Source organism: Canis lupus, chromosome 12 (genome assembly GCF_003254725.2).
Source record: "Canis lupus dingo isolate Sandy chromosome 12, ASM325472v2, whole genome shotgun sequence".
Lineage (NCBI taxonomy): Eukaryota > Metazoa > Chordata > Mammalia > Carnivora > Canidae > Canis > Canis lupus.
The window spans coordinates 66,368,871-66,382,668 of NC_064254.1; the positions used below are offsets into that span (position 1 = coordinate 66,368,871).

The window sequence follows — 13,798 nt, forward strand, 5'->3', positions numbered from 1 at the left end:
CAGGCTCCCTGTATGGAGCCTGTTTCTCCCTCTGCCTGTGTCTCTGCCCCCCACCTCTCTCTGTCTCTCATGAATAAAAAAAATTTAAAAATGAAAGAAATTTGAATACCTTAGAGGGTCACCTTGATAATTCAGTGGATCCACATATATGAAGTTCTTTGACTGGAGTCTGACACATGATAAGCTTGATGTGTTAGCTGTTTGTGTTGTTATTGTTCCACAAGCCCCTCAAACATGACTAAAGTGAATCTTTTTATACCACATCCACCACCCTCCATCTGTTTTCTTCTTTGACTATAGTTTAATATCTCCCTATCGCTGATTTTCCTCATTCAGGTCATACATTTTATGAATTCAACATCCTATTTATCTCTAATTTGTCCCCTCTTTTGTTTTTGTTTTTGTTTTTGTTTTTGTTTTTAGGGAGTGGGGAGGGGCAGAGGGAGAGGAAGAGAATGCCAAGCAGGCTCCATACCCAGCACAGAGTCCAAGGTGGAACTCCATCTCATGATCCTGAGATCATGACCTGAGCTGACCAAGGCACACAGGCACCTCTTGTCCCCTCCTTTCTATTCCCACTTCTATTGCTTTGGTTCAAGTCTCTATCACCTCTCACAGAGTTTTGGAATAGCTTCCTAAATCGACTCCTAGCCTCTGGTCATTTTTCTTCTTTCACATTTCACAGAACTCTTTATCAAAGGCAGTCTGATCCTGCTGTTCCTCTGCTGGATGGCTATTATTGCCTACCTGGTAAAATCCAAACACATGTACCTGGCATACAAAGCCCTTCCTAGCTAGTTTTTGCAATACCCATTTGTAATCTTCCAGTTGTATATATTACTTGTAGTACAGTGCTCAAAACAGTAGATTCTCTCTTGCTTTCATATCTTTTCATAAATAAACAATACAGCATGGTGGTTAAAAGTGTGGGTTTGGGACCCAGACTGCCTAAGTCCAAATCTTGACTTTGCAACTTAACTAGTTGTGTGAACTTGAACAAAACACTTTTTCTGTGCCATAGTTTCCTGATCTCTAAAATGGGAATAGTCATGCTTCATACAATTGTTATGAGGATCTTACTAAGTTAATTTACATGCGTTTAATAAATGTAAAGTATCATTATTATATTTTTATTATTACCATGCTATTTCCTTTGATTATACACTTGATCTTCTCTACTACCCATTTCACTTTTGCCTATCAGATCCTACTCATTCATCTATCATATTGCAGTTTAAGAGCTACCTCTTTGGGGCATCTGGGTGGCTCAGTCAGTTAAGTGATTGGCTCTTGATTTCAGCTCAGGTCATCTCTGAAATCCCCAGACTCTCTTATGATGATCCTCTGGGTTCCTGTAGCACCCTTTATAGTATAATTAAACTCTGCTGTAAGGACTACCAGTATTTTTCATATGTATTTTTCATCTCTGAATGGCTAGTGAATGAGACTTGTTTTATTGTTTCTTATTGGCTATAAATTAAGAAACCTTATTAGAAAGGGGAATATTCTATCAGAGGCACATAAATACCTCATAAACAGACTGGAAAGCAAGAGATAGCAAAAGGTGAAAAGACAGAAAACAAAATCTGTTAAGTCTGGAACTTTCCAGTGAAGGGACAAGCAGTCCAACAAGTATCAGTTTGGTTCTGTAAGTATCATAGTATATAATTAAAGAGCTATGATAATGTCCTAAATCATCCCAAAGATTAAATTGTGTTATGTATACTTGGCCTAAAAGAAGGGAAAATAGGTTAAACATTTTAGAAATATTTCTTTTAAAACTAGTTCAAATAAATTTTGGCAATTAAATAGATGAGCTTTAGTTATTTATAATTGTCCAACAGCTCATCCCCCCTTGGGCTCCTGCATAATCAGTACACTCCATAATTCTGACTATTGAATGTGCCCAATCTGTTTATGTGAATAGTGGTAAGTGGGAGGGAGGTAATAGGCTAAGTGAATTTGTGGCAATTAATATGAGTACTGTTAATTTTAAAATTCATTATTCATTGACCCAATTTCTAAATTCTTTATACATTTAATAAGTTTGCCATCAACCTTTCTAAAGAGAAATCATTAGGAAACAGAGTTAAGTTCTACGGATAAATATAATGTTATATTGCAATATTGTAAGAATATTGAAACTCTTTCAGATTAATTTATTAAAAAGAAAGTTAGAGGGCAGCCCCAGTGGCGCAGTGGTTTAGCGCCGCCTGTGGCCCAGGGCGTGATCCTGGAGACCCGGGATCAAGTCCCACGTCGGGCTCTCTGCATGGTGCCTGCTTCTCCCTCTGCCTATGTGTGTCTGTGCCTCTCTCTCTGTGTGTCTCTATGAATAAATAAATAGAAATCTTTAAAAAAAATTAAAAATAAATAAAAAGAAAGAACTTTCTGAAGAAATGTTACCAGTAATATTTTAAAATCCTAAGCTTTTTGATTTACTTAAGTAAAATGATATTACAATAAGACTTTGTATGCAAAATATATCCTAAGTTACAATATGTAATTATTTTTAAAACTTAGGTTAGTATTTACAGAATTGTTGGGTTTAACCATAATAAACATTAGCATAGAGAAGTAGGGAAAAGTTGTTGATCTAACAAATTAGTTTCAGGGAATTCATTTTACAATTTTTTTTCTTTGATTAGGCCCTGAGGATACAATGCCCCTTTGCAAAACACAGCAGTTTGGACTCCAGGAACTTACAAAAGAAATACACATAATTGCCTTCCCTGAGTTTCTATTGATATAGGAACATAAGACCCTTAAAAATGAGATGTAAGTGCCCCAACAGATACCCATATAAATTATCAATACTGTACATCTTCAGCTGTTTTCTACCTCTGCAGAAATCTAATTAAGAGGAAACTCTTTTAGTAAAAGTACTTTATTTCTTATTATAAAACTGGTATTGTAAAGAATATATAAGAATTATTTATTGTAAAGAATGTATAAGAAGGTTGAAATAAGAAAATGAAAGTCCCCTGTTGTTCATCTATTAACATTTTATATATTTACTTGTTTTTTATATATACTTATCTTTATCCCTTTTAAAAATTGGACTGTAATTATATAATTTTATATTCTTCTTTATCCACTTTATATTAAATCAGAATTGTTTTCTCATGAACTAAATATTCAAAATAAAGTGCAGGTAAAGATGATGGGGAATCTAATCATTTAAGGTAATCTCAGACATTGTAAAGTTCTAAACTTACTAGATTCAAATTCAGTAAGGAAAAATCTAACTTTCAAATCAGATCAAGTGTTCATAAGTCTAGATATTTTAGATTCAGCAGTTGATAAGTTCCTTAGAAATCAGTTTTTAGCTCTTATTTCTGACACCGAGTTGAATTTACTGTGTACATATATTAGATGCTATATTTTAATTTACAAAATATTGTAAAAGATTGGCATTACTTTATATTATTTTTTTAAAAACCTAAGTATTGTTGTATTCATGTAATCATATTTCTCCTATCCAAACTCATTTAAGATAATGTGAGGAGAACACACAAGAACACTTCCCCAAAGCTATTGAATGGGAAAGAAAATAAGCAGGGCTGATTTTCCGGAGTTCTTACATCTAGTGGCCCTTGAAGACTGGAGTTTTAAAGGTTAGCCAGGCTTGGCTAGGATAGAGCCCTGAGGGCATCCTGAGGGCGCTGCCTTGCTCCTGCAAATGCAGGTAAACAACCCAGGGGCAGACATGTGGAAATTGCCATCTGAGGAAAGCTTGGGACACACAGTGAGGAGATTATTCACTCTTCTTAGAGTTGTCCCTGAGAGGTGTCTTCACAGAATGCCTCTCCAGGGACAAAGGAGCAGGAGCAGGTGGGCACTATTTCCCTCCCCCACTCCTCAGCATAAACACAGAGCCACCCATGGAGGGCAGCTCACCCCAACACTGGCTGCCTAGCCTGCTTGCACCAAGTCCCATATCCTGTGCTCTGGGGTGATAGCCCTTCACCGTCAAACCTCCCTCAGTCCTAGCATGGTGAGACCCTCCCCCAGATTAGCATAGGGCTCTGCCCACACCACATCCCTAAAGCTTAGCTTGGAGTCTTAAAAGTCAGCAGGCTTGGTTGGGATAGAGCCAGGAGGGCATTGCACTGCTCCTGGAGGAAAGGCAGGCAAACAACCTGGAGGCAGACAGTGTGGGAACAAGTGATCTGAAAAACACCTGGGACTCACGGGGGAGGGGGGGGAGATTATCTGCCTTTCTCGAAGTGCTTTCCTGAGAGCAACAGGTATGGAGATCCCTTTCTGGGGACAAAGGAGCAGGCGGGCACCATTTCTGTCCCCTACCCCTCAGCATGAACACAGAGCCACCTGTGGTAATCAGTACAATGACAGCACTGGCTGCCTAATCTGCTTATACCAAAACCCACACCTTTGCATTCTGTTGGTACTCTTTCTTGGCCAAGTTGGCTTCAGTTCCAGTGTGGCGGGCTTCTGTTCCCCAGAAGACCAGCATAAACCCCTTGCCCACACCATATCTCCAGCCAGTGTTCTGCATGGCTTACAGTTCTACTAGAAGTCATATCAAGTCTCATTTTACAAGCAGACCAGAGCAGACATAGTTAAAACATGCCACTTTCTGGCCAAGGACCAAACATTGCCCATTGCAGGCAAGGAGAGCCTCTGTAGACAACTGGCCTAAGGGATAGAGCAGCCAAAACATAGCAGCAGGGTGCATGCAGCACCCACTAGAAACATTCCCTGAAACACCAGGCCCTGGACACTATGTGACCTTTTCTTCATAAAACCATTACTCTCAGGAGCAGGAAATGTAACAGCCTTTTTTAACACACAGAAGAAGATGGAAACTTAGACAAAATGCCAAGACAAAGGAATTCATCTTGAAAGAACAAGATAAGGTCATGGCCAGAGATCTGAGTGAAATAGATATAAGTAACATGTATGATAGAGAATTTAAAGCAACAATCAGAAGGATACCTGCTGGGCTTGAGAAAAGAAAGATTTTAGGAAGGCCCTCCCTTACCACAGAAATAAAAGAGCTAAAAAAACAGTCATAAATGAAAAACTCAATAACTGAGATTCAAAACAGACTTGATACAATGAGCACAAGGATGGAAGAAGCAGAGGAACAAGTAAGTGATATAGAAGATTAAATAATGGAAAATAATGAAGCTGAACAAAAGAGAAATAACTATGGAACACAAAAATAGACTTAGGGAATTCAGTGACTCCATCAAACATAATAACATTTGTATTAAAGGAATCCCAGAAGAAGAGAGAGAAAAGGAAGCAGAAAATTTGAGGAAATAATAGCTGAAAGCTTCCCTAATCTGGGAAGTAAACACACCCAGATCCAGGAGGCACAGACCCATCAAAATCAACAAAAGCAAGCCAACACCAAGACATATGGTAACTAAATTTGCAAAATATAGTGACAAAAAAATCCTAAAAGCAGCAAGACAAAAGAAGTCCCTAATTTATAAGGGAAGACCCATAGGCTAGCTGCAGATCTCTCAACAGAAACTTGGCGAACCAAAAAGGAGTGGAAAGGCATTTTCAAAGTGCTGAATGGGAAGAATCTGCAGCCAAGAGCACTCTATCCAGCAAAGCTATCATTCAGAGTAGAAGGAGAGATAAAGAGTTTCCCAGACAAACAAAAAATAAAGGAGTTCATGAGCACTAAGTAATATTTTAATTGAAAATGTTAAAGGGGACTCTTTGAGTGGAAAGACCAAAAGTGACAAAGACTAGAAAGAAAGAAAACAAATCTTCAGAAGCAACAACAAAACAAATAATAAAATGGTACTAAATACACGTCTATCAAAATTACTCTGAATGTAAGTGGACTAAATGCTCCAACCAAAAGACAGAGTGTTAGAATGGATAAAAAAAAAAAAAAAAATACCCATCTATATGTTGCCTACAAGAGACTCATTATAGACCTAAAGACACCTACAGATTGAAAGTGAGGTGATGGAGAAGCATTTGTAATACAACTGGATGTCAAAGGAAAGCCAGAATAGTAATAATTCTATCAGACAAACTAAATTTTTAACCAAAGACTAACAAGAGGTGAAGAAGGGCACTATCTCATAATAAAAGGGACTATCCAACAAGAAGATCTAACAATTATAAATATTTATTCCCCCAACACGGAAGCCCTCAGATATACAAAACAATAACAAACATAAAGGAACTAAATGATAATAATACAATAATAATAGGGGACTTTAACATTCCACTTACATCAATGGACAGGTAATCTAAGCAGAAAATCAACAAAGAAACAATGTCTTCAAACAGCTTTGAAGACAGACTGGACCAGATGGACTTAGTAGATATATTTAGAGCATTCCATCCTAAAGTAGCAGAATTCACATTCTTTTCAAGTCCAGAATACATTACATACTAGGTCACAAATCAGGCCTCAACAAGTACAAAAAGATTGAGGTCATACCATGCATATTTTCTGACCACAATGCTATGAAACTAGAAATCAACCACAAGAAAAAATCTGGAAAGATCACAGATACTTGTAGGTTAAATAACATGCTACCAAACAATGAATGGGTCCACAAGGAAATAAAAGAAGAAATTTAAACAAACAAACATGGAAAGAAATGAAATTGAAAACACAATATTCCAAAACCTTTGGGATTAGCAAAAGCAGTCCTAGGAAGAAAGTATATAGCAATACAAGCCTACCTCACAAAGCAAGAAAAATCTTAACCTAATCTTACACCTAAAAAGGCTAGAAAAAGAACAACAAATGAAGCCTAAAGGCAGCAGCAGAAGGGAAATGATGAACATTAAAGCAGAAATAAATAGTATAGAAACTGAAAAAACAATAGAACAGATCAATGAAACCAGGAGCTAGTTATTTGAGATTAATAAAATTGATAAACTCTAGCCAAACTTATCAAAAAGAAAATCAAAAGGACTCAAATAAAATCACAAGAGAGGAGAAATATCAACGAACACCACAGAAATACAACCAATTCTAAGAGAATGTTATGAAAAACTATTTGCCAACAAATTGAACCACCTGGGAGAAATGGATAAATTCCTACAAACATATAAACTACCAAAACAGAAACAGAAATAGAAAGTCGAACAGACCAATAACCAGCAAGGAAACTGAATCAGTAATAAAAAAATAAAAAAATAAAAAAATCTCCCAACAATAGTCCAGGGCCAGATGGCTTCACAGGTGAATTCTACCAAGCATTTAAAGAAGAGTTAATACCTATTCTTCTCAAACTATTCCAAAAAATAGAAATGGGAGGAAAACTGCCAAAATCATTCTACGAGGCCGGCAAGATGACCCTGATACCAAAACAAGATTAAAACTCCACTAAAAAAGAGAACCATAGGCCAATAGCCCTGATGAACATGGATAAAATACTAGCAAATCAAACTCAACAGTACATTAAAAGAATCATTTACCATAATCAAGTGGGATTTATACCTTGGCTGCAGGAGTGGTTTAATATTCACAAATCAATCAACATGATACACCAAGTTAATAAAAAAGGATAAGAACCATATAATATTCTCAATAGATGCAGAAAAAGCATTTAACAAAGTACAACATCCATTCATGATAAAAACCCTCAACAAATTAGAGTTAGAGGAAACATACGCCAACATAATAAAAGCCATATATAAAAACCCACAGTTAAGATCATCCTCAATGGGGAAAACCTGAGAGCTTTTCCCACTGTTGTAATACTGCAAGTCCTAGTCTCAGCAGTCAGAAAACACAAAGAAATAAAAGGCATCCAAATGAGCATTGAGGAAGTCAAACTTTCACTATTTGCAAATGACATGATATTCTATATAAAAAAAATCCAAAGACTCCACCAAAAAAATTACTAGAACTGATACATGAGTTCAGTAAAGTCAGGATACAAAATAAATATACAGAAATCTATTGCATTTCTATACACCGATAATGAAGCAGCAGAAAGAGAAATCAAGGAATCAATCCCATTTACAATTGCACCAAAAACCATAAGATACCTAGGAATAAATCGAACCAATGAGGTAAAATATCTGTACTCTGAAAACTATAAAACACTAATAAAAGAAATTAAAGAAGATGCAAAGAAATGGAAGTGGATTGGAAGAACAAATATTGTTAAGATGTCTATATTACCCAAAGCAATGCTGTACACATTTAATGCAATCCCTATCAAAATACCAACTGCATTTTTCATGGAACTAGAACAAACAATCCAATAGTGTGTATGGAACCACAAAAGATCCCAAATAGCCAAAGCAATCTTGAAAAGAAAAGCAAAACTAGAGGCATCACAATTCTACTTCTATTAAAGGTAGACAACTAAACATTTACTTGTCTCACTTTGACTCCTTCATTACCTCTTTCTCCTACTTTTCCTCCCTATTTCTTTGATCTCCTTTGAGGTATTTCATTCCTTCATTCGCCTTCTAAATGCCAGTGGTTTTTAGCATTCTGAGCTCCACCTTTTTCTCTCTAACTTTATAATTCTTAACCTCAACGTGTCTGTGGGGCACCACAATGGATAGATAACAGTAGCTTTCTAATGGACAAAGGCATTGAATCTCAGCCACCCCATCCCATGCGCGCGCGCACACACACACACTGAAAATTGCTAAGCTTTATATTCTTCGGTGATCTAATTGATAACCAAATCTATATCTCTAGATCTAGCCTAACCTGCTTACCTAAACACTGGACCCATATTTCAGTCTGATTGCTGAATAGCTCTGTCTCCAGTACCTCAAACTTGACATATCTAAAGCAGAATTCATTGTCTTCCATTAGACTTGTATCTCCTTTTGTATTTCTTTGAGTGCCACCACCATCTCTTCACTTGCCCAAGTGAAAATTTTGATTCTTTCCTCTCCCCCATTTCCCCATTTCACATATCTAGTTGGTTCCTAAGTCCTTTTGATTGTATCTTCTCAGTGTCTTTCATGTTCATCTCATCTACTCCAGTCTTAATTCAGGCCTATATTTTTCCTTGTTTTAATTACTTCAGTAACCTCTTTGTCCCCCTTCCAAAGATGTCTTCCCCTTCCAGTCTATCTCATAGCCATCTGAATTACCTTGTCAGAATGCAAACATTATTTTCCTTTATATCGTTCATTTGCTCCTCATTGCCTGATCCTACAGAAGACAGACTCTTCACTGTGCTGTACAAAGTCCTTTGTGGTTTGGCCTTTGCATACCTTTTTAGCCACCTCTTACTGCTAACAGCTATTCACTGTGCTCCAGCCAAATTTGCTTTGGTCTGTCATGTCCCTCTGGGATTTTTACATTCTATCTTCACTAAATAAATATTTCCAAGTTTTTTTTTGTTCCTGTTAAGCACCTTGTTTGCTTGTTTTGGTCTCTTTTATATCTTTCCTCAATGTTTGGTAAGGCTTGATCAAACAACTTATATCTAAGAGTCAGTCACTAAAAAACTGATTGGAAACTCCAAGTCCATGCAATCTTTATTTTATCATCTTTAGTATCTTTGTTAACTTGGGCTAGTCGTATCCCCTTCATAAGGATCTTCCCATCTCCCCTTGGATATAATCTAGACTACCAGTGTTCTGAGAGCTGAATAGTCCTACTTTGAGTCTGGTTCCCCACCCTCACCTATGCTGAGTGTCCCTTAATCCAGAAATACTCTATAGTTCCCTCTTCATAGAAAAAATAAAACTTCTAGTCTTCCTCCCAGATAGGGGTAAAGGAGTCTTCTGGCTTCATAGAGAGATGAAGGGAGTTTGGACATACAATTTACTTCTGACCTAAACTTTCATCCTGTTTTCTAGTGTTTGGCTCTATCTTAACTATTACTTACAGAGGTGCAGCTAATTCCTGAGCTATTTGGAGATTCTGCAGAGTCAACTTAAGAGTCATTTTTCTTACTTGGGTTGGGAGACTGCCTTTTTTGCATTAGCTAAATCAATTACTATTTGTACATCTGTTTTCTATTTTTCCAAAGTTTTGTTGTCCTTGCAGGTTGATATCTTTTTTAAAAAAAATTAATATTATTTTAGAATTTTTCTAAGAGGGAGCAAAAGTTAGTGGGTATGTCCACTCTGGCATATTCACCTAAACTCCTCTTTCAAAACTGTTTGTAATTCTAAATTATTTCTGGCTTTACTTATTTCTCCATCAATCAGGAAGAGTTAGATAATATCTCTTTTGTATTCCCATGACACTCTGTGTATGCTTTTGTTACAGAACTGATCCCATTGAGTCATATCTTGTTTTTAACTTGTCTCCCCTACCACACATTGTTGTGCAACAGAACTTTCTCATCTGGGAAAACTGAATCTCTATAATTCCCCATTTACCCTTCCCTTCAGCCCCATTCCACTTTCTGTTTCTATGAACTTGACTACTCCAGATACCTCTTAGAAGGGAATCAAAAAATACATTTTTTTTGGCTTTTTTGGGGCTGGCGTAGTTCATTTAGCATAATGTCCTCAGTGTTTATCCATGTTTTAGTGTGTGTCAAATTTTGCTTAAGGCCAAATTAAATTCCATTGTATGTAAATACATTTTGTCTACTCATGAATATTTGGGTGACTCCACCTTTTGACTATAGTGAGTGATGCCATTATGACAGATATTTTCTCAAGAGATCCTGTTTTCAGTTCTTTTGGATATGCCCAGAATGTCATTGTCTTTTAAGACATTGATTTTTTAAAAAATATTTATTTATTCATGATAGACATAGAGAGAGAGAGAGAGAGAGGCACAGGCAGAGGGAGAAGCAGGCTCCACGCTGGGAGCCCGATGCGGGACTCGATCCCGGGACTCCAGGACCACGCCCTGAGCCAAAGGCAGGCGCTAAACTGCCGAGCCACCCAGGGATCCCCTAAAACATTGATATTTTTTAAGGAAAATGCTTTCCCCCTCTATAAGAAATAGAATGTTTTTCATTTGGGGCTTTAATGATGTTCTCTTATGTTGAGATTCAGGTTATACATTCCTGGCCAGAATACTGCTTAAGTGACGTGTCCTTTTCATGGTTTCACATACAGACACAACATGATGTCCATCTTCTTAGGGGTGATGTTAATTTTAATCATCCAATTAAAGTGTTATTCTGTTTATTATGCAGTTACTCCTTTTTCTCTTGAAGCTTATAAGCAACCTGTAGAGGAGATATTTTTAAGACCATGTAGATATCCCACTCCTTGTCAAAATTTCTACCTTTGAATTTAACATTAATGCTTCTTGCCTAAATTAATCTTTACTGTGATGGTTGTAAAATGATGATTTTTCAAATCTAGTAAGGATTATTTTTAAAGTTAATTATTAATTGTGGAGCAGCGCAGGTGACTCGGCAGTTTGGTGCCGCCTTAGGTCCAGGGCCTGATCCTGGAGGTCGGGATCGCGTCCTGCATCTGGCTCCCAGCGTGGGGCCTGCTTCTCCCTCTGCCTGTGTCTCTGCCTCTCTCTCTGTGTGTGTTTCTCATGAATAAATAAATAAAATCTTAAAGGAATGGAAAAAAATAATTATGAATTGTGTTAAATAGATCAATTTGAATGTCAAGTGGTCAATATATTAAATGTAAGATTTCTTACTACCGTTAATATATTATACATGATAATCACTGAATCATGATTAAACTGCTTCTGAATTTTTGGGAATGTAATAGTTATGGTATTCCTATAAGGTCATTGCATAATCTTAAAAGTTTAGGGATCCCTGGGTGGCGCAGCGGCTGGGCGCCTGCCTTTGGCCCAGGGCGCGATCCTGGAAACCCGGGATCGAATCCCACGTCGGGCTCCCTGCATGGAGCCTGCTTCTCCCTCTGCCTGTGTCTCTGCCTCTCTCTCTCTCTCTCTCTCTCTCTGTGACTATCATTAAAAAAAAAAAAAAGTTTATAGTGTGCTTTTCTTTTTTTTTTTAATTTCACCTTTTTTTGAGAGAGTGTATATGAGCATGTGTGCAAGTGGGGTGGGGTGAGGTGGCGTTTGGAGGGGCAGAGAGAGAGAGAAAGAATCTCAAGCATGGGGCTTAATCCCCAGACCCTGAGATCATGACCCAAGCCCAAACCAAGAGTAGGATGCTCAACTGACTTAGCCACCCAGGCATCCCTAAAGATTTCACTCTTAAAAAATCTTTGCACCCAACATGGGGCTTGAACTCACAACCCTGAGATCAAGAGTCACATGCTCTAGCAACTGAGCCAGCCAGACACCCCTATAGTGTGGTTTTCTTACTCTCAGTTTACAGATTATTTACCAGGTACTCCATTGTCTGAATCCTGCTAGTGAACTCTTTATTTAATTAATGAGTAACCAAATAATATTCACTTTCTGCTATTAACTTTACAATATGGAGTACCTTTGAGAACTTTAACTGAATGGAAAGATATAAACTCTTTCCTTTTTTAAAGCATAATTCTCATTCTATGTGTGTAATTAAAACTGGTTGATCTGAAGCATTTAGCATCTCTTAAATATGCCTGAGGTTGTTACAGTTTCTTTTTTTAAAAAAAGATTTTATTTATTTATTCATGAGAGACACACAGAAAGAGAAGCAGAGACATAGGCAGAGGGAAAAGCAGGCTCCTCCCAGAGAGCCCAATGTGGGACTCGATTCCAGACCCTGGGATCACGCCCTGAGCCAAAGGCAGATGCTCAACCACTGAGCAGCCACCCAGGCTTCCCACAAAGTTGTTATCGTCTCAAGCAATATGACAGATTAGATGTTCAGAGAAACCTCCTCTGGTAAAGAACACAGAAATGCTGTATAAAATGTTAAAATACCTTTTGAAAGGCATGGCTGAGTTGGAAGCAAAGCAAGAGGAAAATATGAGGCTGTATGTAATGAGAAATCCAGTTCCACAGGTATAAATGAGACCTAGAACCCATTTTATCCCTGAGGACATCTTCTGTGATCTCTCATGGCATTAAGAATCTGGGCATTAAGGAGGTGTTTCTGCTTGCATGGGGCAGGGGACAAATTTAGATGGCCATGCTCACTGGTAAGTTTGGACACTACAGTATAAAAAGCTGGGATCCCCAAAAGATAAAACCTTTGGTTAATGACAGGAAAATAACCTGCTCTTCAGAGTGACACCGTTTCATCCTTGGCTTTAAATGGAGTGGACTAAAGGAATCTCTCTTCATCATAATTCTGTTCTCTTGTGGGTTTGGAGTTGGAATTCATACTGCCAAAAAAAAAAAAATCTCAATATAAAAGTTAAGTTTAATGGTGCCTTGGGTTTGGGGTGCCCTGAAGACCCAACAGAAACAAATAGAAATCTTCTCTGAAGAAAAGTGCTTTAAATACTGGCTTTTAAGTATTTCTTTAGTTAAAGTTCCAAGCATACACATTTATTAGAGACCATTCTTGGGATCGATACATGTGAAAGAGAGAGGAAGGAAGCAGTATTAGGCAGAAAAGTCCAGCTTCAGTGAAGACCCAACAAAGGTTTCACTGATAATACAGGGAGCTCTGAAGATGAGGTGATCCTTCAGAGTTGACTTGAGTTGGAGCAAGAGGGTCAGATATTTTTACTTTCATTGAATGTGGGCTGCTCCTGGAAGGAGCCTTGACCTTAAATGAGACAGTATTCTTTAGACAGAGCAATCCCCAAAGAGGGCCAACATCCAAGAGCCACTTACTGGCAGCATTCCTAGGAGCTGTGGGAAAAGTTCACATTCCTGAAAGGGAATCCAGGCAGTGCCTCATAATGTCCACCACAATGAGCAAAGAAAACTTGTAGGCAAACATTGCATTGACTTTGTAAATCAAAGCAATATTATCTCATTTGTGTGGTTAAAATAAAAATAGAACTAAAAATTTCAGAATCA

The 13,798-nt window shown here is 37.6% G+C and overlaps 1 protein-coding gene across 5 annotated transcripts in view; it reads left to right on the forward strand.

Moving 5' to 3' along the window:
• CEP57L1 (centrosomal protein 57 like 1) overlaps positions 1–13,798 on the forward strand; it is a 68,856-nt gene that overhangs the window by 17,051 nt on the left and 38,007 nt on the right. For 2 of the 5 annotated variants that reach the window (XM_035697561.2, XM_025444475.3), the window contains exon 2: positions 2,649–2,778. The exons of the other annotated variants lie outside the window; for them this stretch is intronic. The gene's annotated coding sequence lies outside the window, so the exon portion shown is untranslated. The remainder of the gene's footprint in view (positions 1–2,648; positions 2,779–13,798) is intronic. 5 annotated transcript variants of the gene reach the window in all.